The 16,777-nt window shown below is 37.3% G+C and overlaps 1 pseudogene; it reads right to left on the bottom strand.

Annotated features, from left to right (window-relative positions):
- Window positions 1-370: 370 nt before the first annotated feature.
- LOC125830571 (uncharacterized) lies at window positions 371-3,038 on the bottom strand (annotated as a pseudogene).
- Between the last annotated feature and the right edge of the window lie 13,739 nt (window positions 3,039-16,777).

Raw genomic sequence — 16,777 nt, 5'->3', positions numbered from 1 at the left:
GATTCATCGTACTCGCCATCTGTCATGCACATATGCATGGGACATCGACATTGGTGCTGAATCCATTGAGCTTAAAAGAGTAACAAGAAGATGTTCATAGTTAGAACTTAGAACCAATTATTTGAGACTTAAAGGCTGATTTAATTGATCAGTCAAACAAAGCAAAGTGAGACCAACTTTTTTCCAGAAACTGCAGGAAGCAGAACTGATCTTCCTATCCAGTTGTAGTACTTGGTGAAGCGGTGAACCTCAATCTTCGAGCTGCTTGGAGCAAAAGCAGTGACTTCCTTGCTCATATACATTCTGTTTATGCCAGAAAACACAGTTGAGCCACCATTGAGCAATGTAACCTCTCAGCACCAAGACTAATGATTTGTCCATCAGGAAGCTCATACCGTTCACCACTGATGATCTACTTTTTGCCTTCTCAATCTCAAAATCCAGTGCAACAAAAGCAATTGTTTCCTTCATACGTTATGCCAAATACCAACGAAATAGTAAAATGCGTAACCTTTCTCCAAGGGAATCTTCCTGTAAGATCATGCTCTGCAAGATGTAACCTTGAGATAGCATGGGGAAGTGCATGTGCCTCATAGATAGGGACAGTATGGCTCACACCATCACCGAAAACAAGCACAATGCCTTGCTGAAAAAAACATATGACATTAATTAGTGAAAGATTAAAATAGTAGAGAACCAGAATATGATGGTATTCCATCTTCTGCTTACCATAAGCATACAAAGAACCAACAGCCTGGATTGCGGGATACAAGACTGGAATATTGAATGTATCAAATGTGATTTGAATTATTTTCTCTCAATTCGCCTCATGGTTAAGTAGTTATCATTAGCATACAAAGAACCAACAGCCTGGATTGCGGGATATGTGGCTGGAACATTGAATGTATCAAAAATGATTTACATTATTTTCTCTCGATTCGCCTCATGGTTAAGTAGTGCCTCAGTCAGAAGAATGGGATGCTCCTCGGGAGAACAGTTTTTTTTTTTTAAACTGGTAAGTTACTCCTTGGGAGAACAGTTATCAGCCTTAATATTTCAAATGGAACAAAATGATAAAAGAACATAAAGGATCGTACAAATCCAAATCTCATGCAAAGAAAATGTCGTTAATCAAACAATCAAAATTGATTGTTGTGTGACAAGAATATTACAAAACACGACAAGATTAAAAAATTCAATTTCCATTAAGCAAAATCAGAATTACAGCCTAACATAATACATAAAACCAAATTTGCAGCAGGAACCTGGTTCTTTCATCAGAAATCTCTAGTATAAGCAACCAAGAACCAGGTCCTTCTCCATCGTAATCAACAATGTTTTCAGTATCAAACCACATAGTCAGTTATCATGTTATCTTCCTCCTTTTGGCATCATCGAAAAGCAAAAACGTTTAATCAAGTGAGGAATATCAAACTTATACCACATGGCCACTAGGTATAGGATCGCCAAGTAATTGTCAAAACGAAATCCAACGATATTAGTCAGAAAAAGACATCATATTAAGCCAAAGGAAATTTTATGCATGCATCCAACTAAAGAATAGTAACATTAATCTGCTTATAACTGCCACCTACTATAAACCAGACAAGAAACTAGAAAAACATCTCAAATGGGGTCTTAGAAAGAATAGGACTTCGCCACACATAACAAAGCAGTAGGAACTAAGGACCGGGTTCTTTGTTGGAGGAGGTAGGAGAGGAAACGTGGGCTAGGATTTTATTATTTCATGCAGCTGCAGCCTTTTGTGATGTGCCAAAACCTCACCTTTTGAACCTCTGCTTTCAACACTACATTTTCTGCCTCTACCTTTGCCTTTTCAGCCTTTGCCTCTTCAAGTTCATTGATCAACTGTGTGATCAAGCTATTACTCTTACAACCAAGCGCCTTGGGAAGGAGGTCACACTCTGCAAGTGTAGACCTACTGATCATGTCCTTCTTTCCTCCCCTTTTCCCTACATTCAGGGGAACTTTAAAGTGGGTGAATACCCTGGTCAGCCAGAACCCATAGGGCAAAGCATGTGATCCTTCTGCTGCCCTAGTCATATGCTTCACCATTAGAGAAGGCAGATTCACCAGCATCCCTTGATCTATTACATCCATGACTAACATGTCCAAGCAATTTCTTCATTCCTTCTTTCACATCTGGGCAAGATGCACTTGTTTACCAGCTCAAACAAGAGCTTATGAGCAGGAGTCATTTCTCCTTTGAACACTTTCCTGGGCTCACCAGCATCTCTTCCTTGGCCAAACCTGGCAGTTTGGTACATCCTGCTTTTCTCAGGTCCATATTCAATCCATTCCCTCTTCACATATTCACCGCACCCAACAGTTGGTACTCCCAGTATGTCTCCCAAGTCCTGGTCAGTAAATGAGATTTTTACTCCCTTTACTGTGGTCTCAACTGTGTCTCCCTTAACCAATTTAAACCTCTTGTAGAATTGACAAACTTCATCCTCATAAACTACTGGGTGAGAGTCAAGGAGCAAATGGGACCAGCCTTGACAGTCCACTTTTTCCTTGAGCTCTTTTAGCCCTGGCTCCTCTGCTACTGTAGGGTCAATCACCCTTCCCTTCAGGACTTTCTCCACCTTTTGTACCTTGATAGCTTTTCTCTTCACTCTCTTGAAACTAGGTCCCTCAGCAGGACCTGCTTCTTTTGTCCCTTTTGAGGGCCTTTCCCTTTTGTCAAATTCCTCAGCAAGGGAAGCCTTCTTTTTCACCCTTCCCACAGGAGATTTTTCTTCGACCTCCTTCTCTGCTTCCTCCTTTTCACCATCACTTACTTCGATTGTCGCAATATCTGATTCATCAGGTTTGAACACAGACCTTATCTTTCCCTTCTTTTTGCTCTTCTCAAGAGCTTCATTAAATATAGTCTTACCTTTGCTTCTAGTTCTCTTAGCCACAGATGCAATAGGTGTTGTTTGAACACTCTTCTTGGCTATATGTTTTTTCTCTGCCCTTTTTGTTGTTCCCCTTGTGATCATGGCTATCTTAACACTTCATGCCAGCAATAGCAACCTGCAAAAGTTGAAAGCAAGTTGGATCCATAAGAAATCAAATGAATGGTGATATGCTAGTAGAAAAGCAGTTCTAGTGTTCTTCTAGTCCTATTATTCTAGCACTAAGATTTATTATCTCATTGACCACTAAGAATTCACTGGTTTGCCAATGCATTGTCCCTACATGTATCATTCTACTCATTCTTTGACCTTACTTCAAAAACATGCCAAACTTCAATTGTAAGGCAGAAGTTGTTCTAGCAAAATTGTGCTATGTATAATGAATGATAAAGCTTCTCCCTCTGATCTATAAGTTGTTTAGAATTTTCAGTTTCTTTGGTAATTAGTACCTGTTCTAACCTTCTTCTAACTTGTTCCTTCGACATTCGACTTGTACTTCTTAGGTTAATTTTCCTGAAAGTCAGTGGTGTCGATTGAATTTTTTCTAGTCTTGTCAATGGTGTGTTTTATATTAAAATCAGATACTCTTTATGTTGCTTTGGTACAAGATTGGACATGGATCTCACTAGGAAGAAAGTGAAGTGTATTTGAGTGAGAAGATTTTTTTTATTTTATTTTATTTGATAAGGTAGGTTAGACCGGCTATGTTTGGAGCGGAGTGTTGGCCAGTCAAAAACTCCCACGTTCAAAAGATGAAAGCTGAGATGGATGAGTGGGCATACTAGGAGAGATTAGATTAGGAATGAAGATATCAGAGACAAGGTAGAAGTGGCCTCGATAGAAGACAAGATGCGAGACAGAGACTCAAATGTTGGGCATGTGCAAAGAAGATGCAAGGATGCCCCAGTGAAAGGTGAAAGGTGAAAGGTGTGAGAGGTTGGCTATGGATGGTTTCAGAAGAGGTAGACCGGAGAAGTATTGGGGAGAGTTAGACATGACATGTTGCATCTTCAGCTTACCAAGCATATGACATTAGATGGGAGGTTATGGAGGCCACGTATTAGGGTAGGAAGTTTGTTAGATAGTTGAGCATTGTCTCACTTATTCTCTTATACTATTAGTCATAGTATTACTTTTTTAGTTGTTTTTTCGGTTATTATCTATGGTTTCTTTACACTTAGATTATTGTTTTATCGATAATGAGGGATGTTTAGAATGATTTGTCAAGTTGTCTATAGTATTTTGTCAAATGAGCGGATTGGGCTAAAATTGGAGATATTAGAATGAGTTGAACTAAAATCGGGTTGGGTCATGACCCACCCAATTTGACCCACTTAAACTCAAGAATATATCATATTGATATTTAACTTTTGTAACCACAATTTGAATTCCAACTCAAGAAAATAAAAAATAAGTCATTGATTTTGAAGTAGAAAGTCACCAAAAATTATACCAACCAAATAAACATATATTTAAGATGACTCACTCAACAAGTATTCTATGAAAAAAAATACAGTTTAATTTCTTACAAATGAAAAGAATGGATAAATAAATCCTAGAAGATATAAAGTAGATAGAAAATCATATATTCAATACGAAAACATATATTGCACCAATACAAATAAAAATTCTTAAAAAAGGATTGAATTGAAGATTAAATTAGACTCAATCGAAGATTCATTTAAAATGGGTTAAGACTTGAATGGGTTGAGATTGACCTAATTTAAATTATCTTGAGTTCAACCAATAAAATTCTGAGCGGGTTACCTATATTTGGACTCATTTTGACAATCCTAATATTTTGTCATTATTTTTCTCCATTTCTATTATTTCTTTCACTATATTGCTTTGGATTTATTTTTTTATTGAGTTGAGGGTCTATCGAAAACACCCTATCTACCTCTTTAGGTAATGATAAGGTCTGGATATACTCTATCATTCTCAAACCCCACTTTGTGGTATTACACGGGATACATTGTAATTGTTGTTTTGATAAGGTAGGTACATACATAAAGTTAATACCAGCAAAATGATCAAAGTTGCAGACTCTCCAGCACAGGGTGAATAAAATTATCATCTACAAAGCTAAATAAGAGTAAAAGACCTAAGCAAACCACTTGGATCAACATAGACATGATATATCAAATTAAATCAAGCAGGGGCACCAGGGACAAAGCTAGAAGCTCATATATCAACCTTTTTGCTCTAATAGTGTATTTATGTTTTAAAATTTCATCAAAACCCACCATAAAGTTAAAATCCTAACTCCGCCGCCTATGTGGACATGCTCACAACATTCAACCAAGCCAAAATTTGAACAAATACACAAAAAGACCTAATAAAGCAAACGCAAAATAGGCAACTAACCACATTTGTGGCAAAGATTGAAGATTGGGTGGGCTAAAGGCTCCCTTTCTCACTGGTGTTGCAGCAGTTTGTTGCCCAAAAAGGTCACTTGCAAGTTTTAGAAGCAGAGATTTCTTTGCATCTGCACTAACTTTTTGTTACTATTTTATAATCCGTCCCAAAATAAAGTGAATTTAAAATTTATTTCATGCCAAAAATAAGTAACAAATATAAAATATATAATTTATTAAGTTATTTTATCTTTTTTATTCATTCTTAGGGAGGGTTGTTCATGGTTATGGTTAAAAAATCAACCGAATCGCAATCCGAACCAAATCGATTAAAAAAATCGATATTTGATTTGATTTGGTTACGTTTGGTTTTACATTTTGAAAAACCAATACTATTTTGTTTGGTTTTGATTTTACTAAAATATAACTGCAAAAATAACCAAACCGAACCGATAAATTAGATATATAAATTTTATAATTATTTATATATTATTCATAAATAAAATATTTATATTTTATTAAATTTTAAGAAACTTAAGTCTTTAACTTTACCATTTTTTCAAGTTCAACACGTAAATTTTAGCCCATCTATTACAATCATAAGTCCAAGTCCATCAAAATTCATTACTTTAGTCTTGGAAAAATTACAAAAATTTCACCCTTTAGTTTACTTATCACTATTATCCCCTATAAGTTTTACAAATCTCCAAAATCCCTCATTTTCGCGCATCAGATTAGTGTATCTCGCGCATCAGATTAATGTATCTCGCACATTAGATTAGTGTATCTCGTGCATCAGATTAGTGTATCATGTATAAAATGTAATGTATCTTACTTAACGATTAATGTATCTCGCGCATCAGATTAATGTATTAACGCTTATATTATTGTATCCGTTTGAGAGATTTTTGTAATTATAAATTTTTAAGGGATAGATTGTAATTTTGCCTTAAAAGTAAGTGATTTCTATAATTTGCCCTTTAGTCTTTACCTACCATACATTTCATAAGATAGTTACACTTTCTCTTAATTGAATCACTTTGTTCGTGTAATGATAACTTTAGTATTGTTTAATTGCTTAATTGAACCAACAATAGTTTTTTGGTGGATTGTTCATGTACTAGGTGTTTGTGTCTATCAAGATGCCACGTCCCGAGCCTACACCCTGCGCGGGATTGGCACTCGAAGACCATCGTTGTCCCCAAGCGAACCCTTGGCCTGGCTTACTTAACTCAGCGGAAGATAATATGCATCTTAACAAAGATCAATAGCACTTAATTGAACTGAATACTAAAAAAACTGAGAATGCTTAAGGGTTAAACATTCAACTTGGCCAAAAGTGGCAACCCAAGTCTTAACAATAAGGAATGATAATGAAAAGACTCAAAGGACTAACATCTGACTATCTATGAAACCTCTAAAACAACTCGTATGGATGTTGGGACAAACCCCACAACATCCTAATGAACTAACTAGAAATCAATGAAAATAGATCCTCCGGAATGCAAGGAGGCTCACCGATAGACTCTGAACTGCTCAGCGGATCAACGGTGCGCTGGGATGCCGATCCTAGTTATCTGTGTCAGCATCATAAGACGATGCAGGTCAACTGGCATCAGTACATTGAATGTACGAGTATGCGAGTTGGAATGCTACAACAACATAGGCTTGAAAGAGATTCTGAAAGAAACCCTTACCTTGACTCTTCTCAACTCATTAATACTTAACTGAACTCATTTCAATATAAAGCAGTTTAAAACAAGTGCCATATAAATAAAAGTTGTTTAAAAACATGAGGTCAACTCTGTGTATTTAGAAATACAATAACAACTCTGTATGTATGCAAAGATACAATATGAACTCTGTTTGTATATGAAAATACAAATATATATGATGTATATAAAGATACAAAATAATGTTGTGGGAGTTTCCCTAACCGATAACTATCACATAAGAGTTATTGTGATGATACATCGATCTCCCTCATGCTGCCAGCGCATCCTATACCCAACCAAAGGTATATGACCTGAATTACTAAGTGGATCCACTAGTCTATGCGAAAATGATTCATCTAAAAAGTATGACCCTTTTCTACCCATGATGGCTAATGGTTTAAGGGGGCTGATAGTTGTATGAACTCTTCCCCATCGGTGCTCAATACTTCTCCCAAAAATATACTAGCTCTTTATGTTTTGAAAACATACTTCTTTCTGTGATTTGAGATTAGTGCTCAAAAACTTAGCTCAAAGGTTATCTTGGAAATCTCAGTTCCCCTTCTTGCTTCATTTAGAAAGCTATTACTCTTTTCTGAAAACTATCCCAAAAGCTCTTTGAAAATCTCAATTTCCACTCTTATTTAAATGTGAAAACATTTTAAATATCTTTGGGAATACATAGTCCCCATATACTTCTTTGAAGAAAAGAACTTCAACTTTACATCCTTACTGAACTCGAAGCTTTAAGTCTTAAAACAAAGTTAAAACATTTGTGAAAGACTTTTGAAAACTTTAAGAACTCATCTTAACTTGACTCTTGACTTCTCTTGACTTTGACCTTAACTGCTCCTGACTTGACTCTTAACTGATCCTTGAATTGAATTATGGATTCAAGGATTAAGATTTATGGCTGGAAAGATCTCATGATGTTTAGGAATGATTCTAGATAGTTAAACATGAGAAAAGACCAAAAATCAATACTTGAAGGTAGGTCCGCGACGCAGAGGCATAATTTAATTTTTGGTTCCGAAAACGTCTTTTGAGGCAGAACACCTCGTGTCAGCTCCGCGACGTGAAGTTGAAATGATCAAATCTGGGCACTAGGCGCGCGATGCGCAGCCACCCCTTAATTTCGTCGACGAAATTTCTTCTTCGTTTTCCAACCCCAATTCACCCAAACTCGGTTCTTTTTCTCAAATTACTTTTAGATACAGATACCCAGCAAATGTACCTAACTCAAAACGACCCTACAATGCGACGTAATGAACTCAGGAACTTCCCAACTCAGTCAAATTCAAGAACAATATATGAATTCAAGAATGGGTATTAAGATCATCAATATTTAAATGATTTTAGGACGAATCCAAACTGAAATAAATATGCTTGGCACGTAGGAGAACGATCCCAACGTTATGAGAGCCTCACATACCTGATAGAAGCAAATCCTTGGAGAAACACCAACTTTCTTGATCGATCTTGATGAATTTGTCCTTTTCTCCTCTTCTTTTCTCTTCTCCTTTCTCCTTAGCCCTAGTGTGAAATCCCAAATTCTAAAACTGACTAAAATATAATTTGACCTATATTAAACTCCTAAAAATGGATTAAAATAATATGGCAAATGAAAAGACTAAAATACCCCTTAAAATTCCGGATTGGACATTTCCTTAATCCAACAACCCAACTTCCAAAGGGAATAACTCACTCATACGAACTCGAAATCGCACAAACTTGGCGGCGTTGGAAAGATCGTCCCAAGAGCTTTCCAACCAATCTGGAACTACACTTAATTCATCCTGAGCTAGGAGTTATGGCCTATTGAAGTTAACCAAAAACTCAGTTTTAACTTACTTGCAATTTTCCAGATTTCCTTATACTTTCCAAAAATAACTATTTCCAGATTTTAAACTTCTTTCTAGTTCTTTCTAGTTGCGAGATGTTACAATATCTCCCCCTTAGGAGCATTCGTCTTCGAATGAGATTTACTCTTACTAAGCTAAGGGTAATAACATCAAGTTCAAACACCCAACAAGCAAATGCAAACAAACAACATTCTTACTCATAATTTAGGTAGTACTAAGAAGAAAATTAGTACCTTGGTCAGCATTTTCTCCGATTTCAAAGAGATGTGGATATCTCTTCTTCATATCCTCCTCAGCTTCCCAAGTAGCTTCTTCAACAAATTGGTTCCTCCAAAGGACCTTGACTGATGCTACTTCCTTAGTCCTCAACTTGCGAACTTGGCAATCTAGAATCTGAACAGGAATCTCCTCATAAGATAAGCTATCCTTGATCCCAATATTTTTAGTTGGTATGATCAATAAAGGATAGCCCATGTATTTCTTCAACATAAAGATGTGAAATACCAGATGAACCGCTGCCAACTCTTGTGGTAGCTTTAACTCATAAGCTACATTGCCAATCCTTTTGGATATTCGATAAGGTCCAATATACCGGGGACTAAGCTTCCCCTTCTTACCAAACCTCATAACACCTTTCATGGGTGAAACTTTCAAATATACCCAATATCTACTTCGAACTCTAACGCCCTTCTCCTAACATCATTGTAGGATTTTTGACGACTCTGTGTCGTTTTCAACCTTTCTTGAATCACTTTCACTTTCTCCATAGCTTGTGAACTAAATTGGGTCCTATCAACCTTGCTTCACCAACTTCAAACCATCCAATAGGAGATCTGCATCTTCTCCCATAAACAGCTTTATAAGGAGCCATTTGGATGTTAGAGTGGTAACTGTTGTTGTAAGCAAACTCAATGAAAGGTAGGTGATCATCCTAATTCCCTTTGAAATCAATCACATAAGCCCTTAACATATCTTTTAATGTCTGAATAGTGCACTCTGCTGGCCCATCAGTCTGAGGATGAAAAGCAGTACTTAAGTTCACATTTGAACCCAAGCCTTTCTGAAAAGATTTCCAGAACTGTGCAGTAAATTGTGCACCTCTATCTGAAATAATGGAGACTGGGACTCCATGAAGTCTTACCACCTCCTGAATATATAACCTGACATAATCTTCTGCTGAATGGGTAGTCTTTACTGGCAGAAAATGGGTTGATTTTGTCATTCTGTCGATAATCACCCAAATAGAATCATGTTGTCTGCGAGACCTTGGCAAGCCTATGATGAAATCCATATTAATCATCTCCCACTTCCATTCTGGAAGTTCTATATTCTGCGCCAAACCACCAGGCCTTTGGTGCTCTACTTTAACTTGTTGGCAATTTGGACACTTAGCAACAAATTCTGCAATGCTCTTCTTCATACTATTCCACCAATACACTTCTTTTAAATCACGATACATCTTTGTGGAACTCGGATGAATGGAATATCTGAAGCTATGAGCTTTCTCCATGATCCTCTCTTGGAGTCCATCCACTATAGGTACACACAATCTACCTTGATATCTCAAAACACCATCTCCCCCTTGTTCAAAAGCTAATATTTTTTGCTTATGAACATTTGCCTTCAATTCAAGCAAAATGGGATCTTGGTCTTGCTTTTCTTTCACTTCTGACACCAACGATGATTCAACCCCATTCGTCAGCATTATTCCTTCTTCTATGGAATCCATAAGTCTGACTCCCAAGCGTGCAAGTCTATGCATATCCTTTTCTAACTCTATCTTTTTTTCCTCAACATGGGCGGTACTACCCAAAGATAACCTGCTTAACGCATCAGCAACCACATTAGCCTTACCTGGGTGGTAAAGAATACTCATGTCATAATCCTTGAGTAATTCTAACCACCTCCTCTGTCTGAGATTAAGCTCTTTCTGGGTGAACATATATTAAAGGCTCTTATGATCTGTGAATATATCAACATGAACACCATACAAATAATGACGTCATATCTTCAAAGCGAATACTACATCAGCCAATTCTAAGTCATGGGTTGGGTAGTTCTTCTCATGAACTTTCAACTGTCTAGAGGCATAGGCTATAACTTTTCTATTATGCATTAAGACACAACCCAAACCAACTCTAGATGCATCATAATACACCACAAAACCTTGAGTACCTTGTGGTAAGGTTAAAACTGAGGCAGTGATCAACCTCTTCTTCAATTCCTGAAAGTTTTTCTCACAAGCTTCAGACCATTGAAACTTCATTGTTGTCTAAGTCAACTTCGTCAAAGGAGACAAAATAGACGAGAACCCCTCTACAAACCTTCTATAATAGCCAGCTAAACCCAAGAAACTCCTAATATCAGTTGGAGATGTGAGTCTAGGCCAATTCTGCACTGCCTTAATTTTCTGAGTATCCACTCTAATTCCATCACTGGAAACTATGTGGCCCAAGACGCCACAGACTCAATCCAAAACTCACACTTAGAGAACTTGGCATACAACTCTCTATCTTTCAAAGTCTGGAGGACTATTCTGAGATGACTAACATGATCTTATTTATTCCTTGAATAGATTAGTATGTCATCAATAAAGACGATAACAAACACATCTAAATAAGTTTTGAAGACTATATTCATAAGATCCATGAACGCTGCTGGCGCATTGGGCAAACCGAATAACATGACCAGAAACTCATAATGACCATAACGGGTCCTAAATGTTGTCTTTAGAATATCACGTTCCCTTACTTTCAACTGCTCTTATAACTCTTTCAACTCTGTTGGTGCCATTCTATATGGCGGAATAGATATATGATGAGTATTTGGAAGAAGATCTACACCGAAGTCAATCTCTCTCTCAGGAGGGACTCCGGGAAGATCATCTGGAAACTCTCTCACTACTGAAACTTACTAAATGGGAGATATCTCAACACTAGAGTCATTAAATAGGACTAAGTGATAGATACAACCCTTTGAAACTAACTTTCTTGCCTTAAGGTACGAAATGAAACGGCCCTTAGGCACTGCTGAACTACTTTTCCACTCTAAGACTGGCTCATTTGGAAACTGAAACTTGACTACTCGAGTTCTACAATCAACTGAAGCATAACAGGCATGAAGCCAGTCCATACCAAGAATGACATCAAAGTCTACCATGTCTAACTTAATTAAATCAACCATGGTATTCTTGTGATTGAAGGAAACATGACAATCACGATAGACTCTCTCTGCTAAAATAGACTCACTAACAGGTGTGGAAACACTGAATGGTTCACTAAGTTGCTCATGAATAACATCAACATTCATAGCAATATATGGAGTTGCAAAAGATAAACTCGCTCCTGGATCTAGCAAGGCATAAACAGTAAAGTCAAAGATTTGAATCATACCAGTGAAAACATCTGGCGAATCTTCTTGCTCTTGGCGCTAGTGATAGCATATAAGCGGTTTGTTCCTCCGCCAGTACTGGAAGTAGATCCTCTAGGTGCAGCCCTGTCTGGTGGAGCAACTGAAGAAGACTGAGCTATATTGACCCCATTACCATTTCCCTGCTTGTTCTTTGGACACTCTCGCATGAAATGCCTAGTCTGACCACACTTGAAACAACCAGTGGAACCCTCACGACAAAAACTTGGGTGGCTCCTACCACACTTAGCGCAGGAAGGGGCTTACTTCCCCTTTGCGCCATGATACCTTAAGAATAGGTAGGCTTAGCTCTGAATTCGTTCCCTGATATCTTAGCCCTCTTATTCTTAAACTCTTCTATATCCTTCAGTTTATTCTCCTCAACTTGTTGTACATGGATCATAAGCCTTGTTAGGTTCATATCCCCTATCAGCATAACTGTCTTGCCTTCCTTGCTTGACTGACGAGACAACCCAGAAATAAATAAACTCATCCTGCTCTTCATGTCAGCAACTATCTCCAGAGCATAGCGGGAAAGTTGTGTGAACTTCAGACTGTACTCATGAACACTCATAGACTCCGGATTAAGGGTGAGAAATTCTCTCTTATCTTTGCCGCTCGCAACTCACGGGGAAAGAAACGTCTCATGAGAGCACTCTCAAACACAACCTAACTCACTATTGGTGCATCATCAGCCCTATTTTTTTTCCATTGGTCGAACCAGATTCTAGCGACACCCTTCATTTGGTATGCAGCTAGTTCCACCCTCTCCGCATCAGCAACATTTATCACATCAAATAACCTTTTCAGCTCCACAATGAAGTTCTCCGGATCCTCAGTGACACTTGAACCTGTGAAGCTTGGTGGGTTCATCCTTAAAAGCTCACGGATCCTTCAAGTATCAGTCGCTTCCTGTCGATTACCTCTCAGTCCAACTTGATAGGTCGTAACTTGACTCAACATTCAGATAGCTTCACGGAAATCAGCATAGTTGATCTCTTTTTGGGTTTAAACTTCTAGGGCATTTGGGTACTCTTGTTCCTCAACACTCCTCATAGTTGGACGACCTCTGACTGCTCTTCGTGGAGGCATGATCCTCTGAAAACACACGCAAGCACGAATTAAAAGGAAACTTTTAGAGATAAACTCTAACGCACGAAATGAGTATGAAAGAAGTGAAGGAATTTCTAAATGTTGCAGCCTCCTAATTATAGATATGGCGTGTTTCACACCGATAACTAGGACTCTACCGACACAGCTTCATAGAGTCCCTAGGACTCTTAAACTCTGTGCTCTGATACCAAGTTTGTCACGCCCCGAACCTACACCTTGGGAGGGACTGGCATTCGAAGACCATCGATGGCCCTAAGAAAACCCTTGGTCTGGCTTACTTAACTCAGCGGAAGACAATATGCATCTTAACAAAGATCAATAACACTTAACTGAACTGAATACTAAAATAACTGAGAATGCTTAAGGGTTAAACATTTAACTTGACCAAAAGTGGCAACCCAAGTCTTAACAATAAGGAATGATAATGAAAAGACTCAAAGGACTAACATCTGACTGTCTATGAAGCCTCTAAAACAACTGATATGGATGTTGGGACAAACCTCATAACATCCTAATGAACTAACTAGAAAGCAATGAAAATAAATCCTTCGGAATGCAATAAGGCTCACCAACTGACTCTGAACTGCTCAGCGGATCAACGGTGCGCTGGCATGCCAATCCTAGTTACATGTGTCTGCATCATAAGACGATGCAGACCAACTGGCATCAGTACATTGAATGTACGAGCATGCGAGTTGGAATGCTACAACAACATAGGCATGAAAGAGATTCTGAAAAAAAACACTTACCTTGGCTCTTCTCAACTCATGAATACTTAACTGAACTCATTTCAATATAAAACAGTTTAAAACAAGTGTCATAAAAAGAAAAGTTGTTTAAAAACATGAGGTCAACTCTGTGTATTTAGAAATACAATAACAACTCTGTATGTATGCAAAGATACAATATGAACTTTGTTTGTATATGAAAATACAAATATATCTGATGTATATAAAGATATAAAATAATGTTGTGGGAGTTTCTCTAACCGACAACCATCACATAAGAGCTATCGTGATGATACAACGATCTCCCTCACGCTGCCAGTGCATCCTATACCCGGCCAAATGTATAGGACCTGAATTACTAAGTGGATCCACTAGTCTATGCGAAAAGGATTCATCTAAAAAGTATGACCCTTTTCTACCCATGATGGCTACATGGTTTAAAGGGGTTGATAGTTGTATGAACTCTTCCCCATCGGTGCTCAATACTTCTCCCAAAAATATACTAGCTCTTTATGTTTTGAAATCATACTTCTTTCTATGATTTGAGATTAGTGCTCAAAAACTTAGCTCAAAGGCTATCTTGGAAATCTTAGTTTCCCTTCTTGCTTTATTTAGAAAGCTATTACTTTTTTCTGAAAACTAGCCCGAAAGCTCTTTGGAAATCTCAGTTTTCGCTCTTATTTAAATGTGAAAACATTTTAAATATTTTTGGGAATACATAGTCCCCATATACTTCTTTGAAGAAAAGACCTTCAACTTTACATCCTTACTGAACTCGAAGCTTAAGTCTTAAAACAAAGTTAAAACATTTGTGAAAGACTTTTGAAAACTTTAAGAACTCATCTTAACTTGAATCTTGACTTCTCTTGACTTTGACCTTAACTACTCCTGACTTGACTCTTAACTGATCCTTGAATTGAATTATGGATTCAAGGATTAAGATTTATGGCTGGAAAGATCTTATGATGTTTAGGAATGATTCTAGATAGTTAAACATGAGAAAAGACCAAAAATCAATATTTGAAGGTGGGTCCGCGACGCGGAGGCATAATTTAATTTTTGGTTCCGAAAACGTCTTTTGAGGCAGAACACCTCGTGTCAGCTCCGCGACGCGAAGCTGAAATGATCAAATCTGGGCACTAGGCGCGCGACGCGCGACAACTCCTTAATTTCGTCCGACGAAATTTCTTCTTCGTTTTCCAACCCCAATTCACCCAAACTCGATTCTTTTTCTCAAATTACTTTTAGATACAGATACCTAGCAAATGTACCTAACTCGAAACGACCCTATAATGCGACGTAACGAACTCAGGAACTTCCCAACTCAGTCAAATTCAAGAACAATATATGAATTCAAGAATGGGTATCAAGATCACCAATATTTAAATGCTTTTAGGACGAATTCAAACTGAAATAAATATTCTTGGGACGTGGGAGAACGATCCCAATGTTATGAGAGCCTCACATACCTGACAGAAGCAAATCCTTGGTGAAACACCAACTTCCTTGATCGATCTTGATGAATTTGCCGTTTTCTCCTTCTTCTTTTCTCTTCTCCTTTCTCCTTAGCCCTAGTGTGAAATCTCAAATTCTAAAACTGACTAAAATCTAATTTTACCCATATTAAACTCCTAAAAATGGATTAAAATAATAGGGCAAATGAAAAGACTAAAATACCCCTTAAAATTCAGAATTGGACATTTCCTTAATCCAACAACCCAACTTCCAAAAGGAATAACTCACTCATACGAACTCGGAATCGCGCAAACTTGGCGGCGTTGAAAAAATCATCCCAAGAGCTTTCCAACCAATCTGGAACTACACTTAACACATCCTGAGCTAGGAGTTATGGCCGATTGAAGATGACCAAAAACTCAATTTTAACTTACTTGCAATTTTCCAGATTTCCTTCTACTTTCCAAAAATAACTATTTCCAGATTTTAAACTTCCTTCTAGTTCTTTCTAGTTGCGAGATGTTACACAAGATACATATGTCCTCAAAAATTTATAACTTTCAAACTGAAAAAATAAAAAAAACTGAACCAAACCAAACTAACCCGTCAATAACATAACCGACGGGTATTTTTTTCGTTTGGTTTGGTTTGTTTTAGAAATTTAAAAAATCAACTAGATTGGTTTGATTTTGATTTTAACCAATAACCGATCCAAATCGAACCATGAACACCCATACTTAAGGTCATATTTAGACTTGACATATTAAGAAAATAATAAATGGCATGATTACTTTATCAAACTGCCCTTATTAATTGATAGAAAATTTACACTAAAGGAGTTCAAAAATTATATAAAATAAAAACATGTTGAGAGTGAGATTCGAACTTAAGCTCAGCAACACTAAAACAACCTCAAGCACTATCATGAGTTTTTGTGTCAATCAATCACTTATTCACTGGGTGTTCTATGTTAATTTTATACCAGTGCTTCTTAATTTCTACATAGATATATATATATAGAGAGAGAGTGTGTGATACAAGATTAATGGGTGCTCGAGCACTTGGCGGACTCTATGTGGGTCCGCCCTTGGGTAAAATAAAATGACAAATAAAAGTGAAAATCTAACTTTCAGAATAGTAGACAAGTAAAAGTGAACAGAGAGAGTAGATTGAGATTGTGTAATATACCACAAATATAATAAATTATAGTTGAAAATA

The sequence above is a fragment of the Solanum verrucosum genome, unplaced genomic scaffold, assembly GCF_900185275.1.
Source record: "Solanum verrucosum unplaced genomic scaffold, falcon-dt-bn FXZP01000004.1, whole genome shotgun sequence".
Classification (NCBI taxonomy): Eukaryota; Viridiplantae; Streptophyta; class Magnoliopsida; order Solanales; family Solanaceae; genus Solanum; species Solanum verrucosum.
The sequence above is the reverse complement of the archived record's forward strand: the minus strand, read 5'-3'. Positions and strand labels throughout refer to the sequence as shown.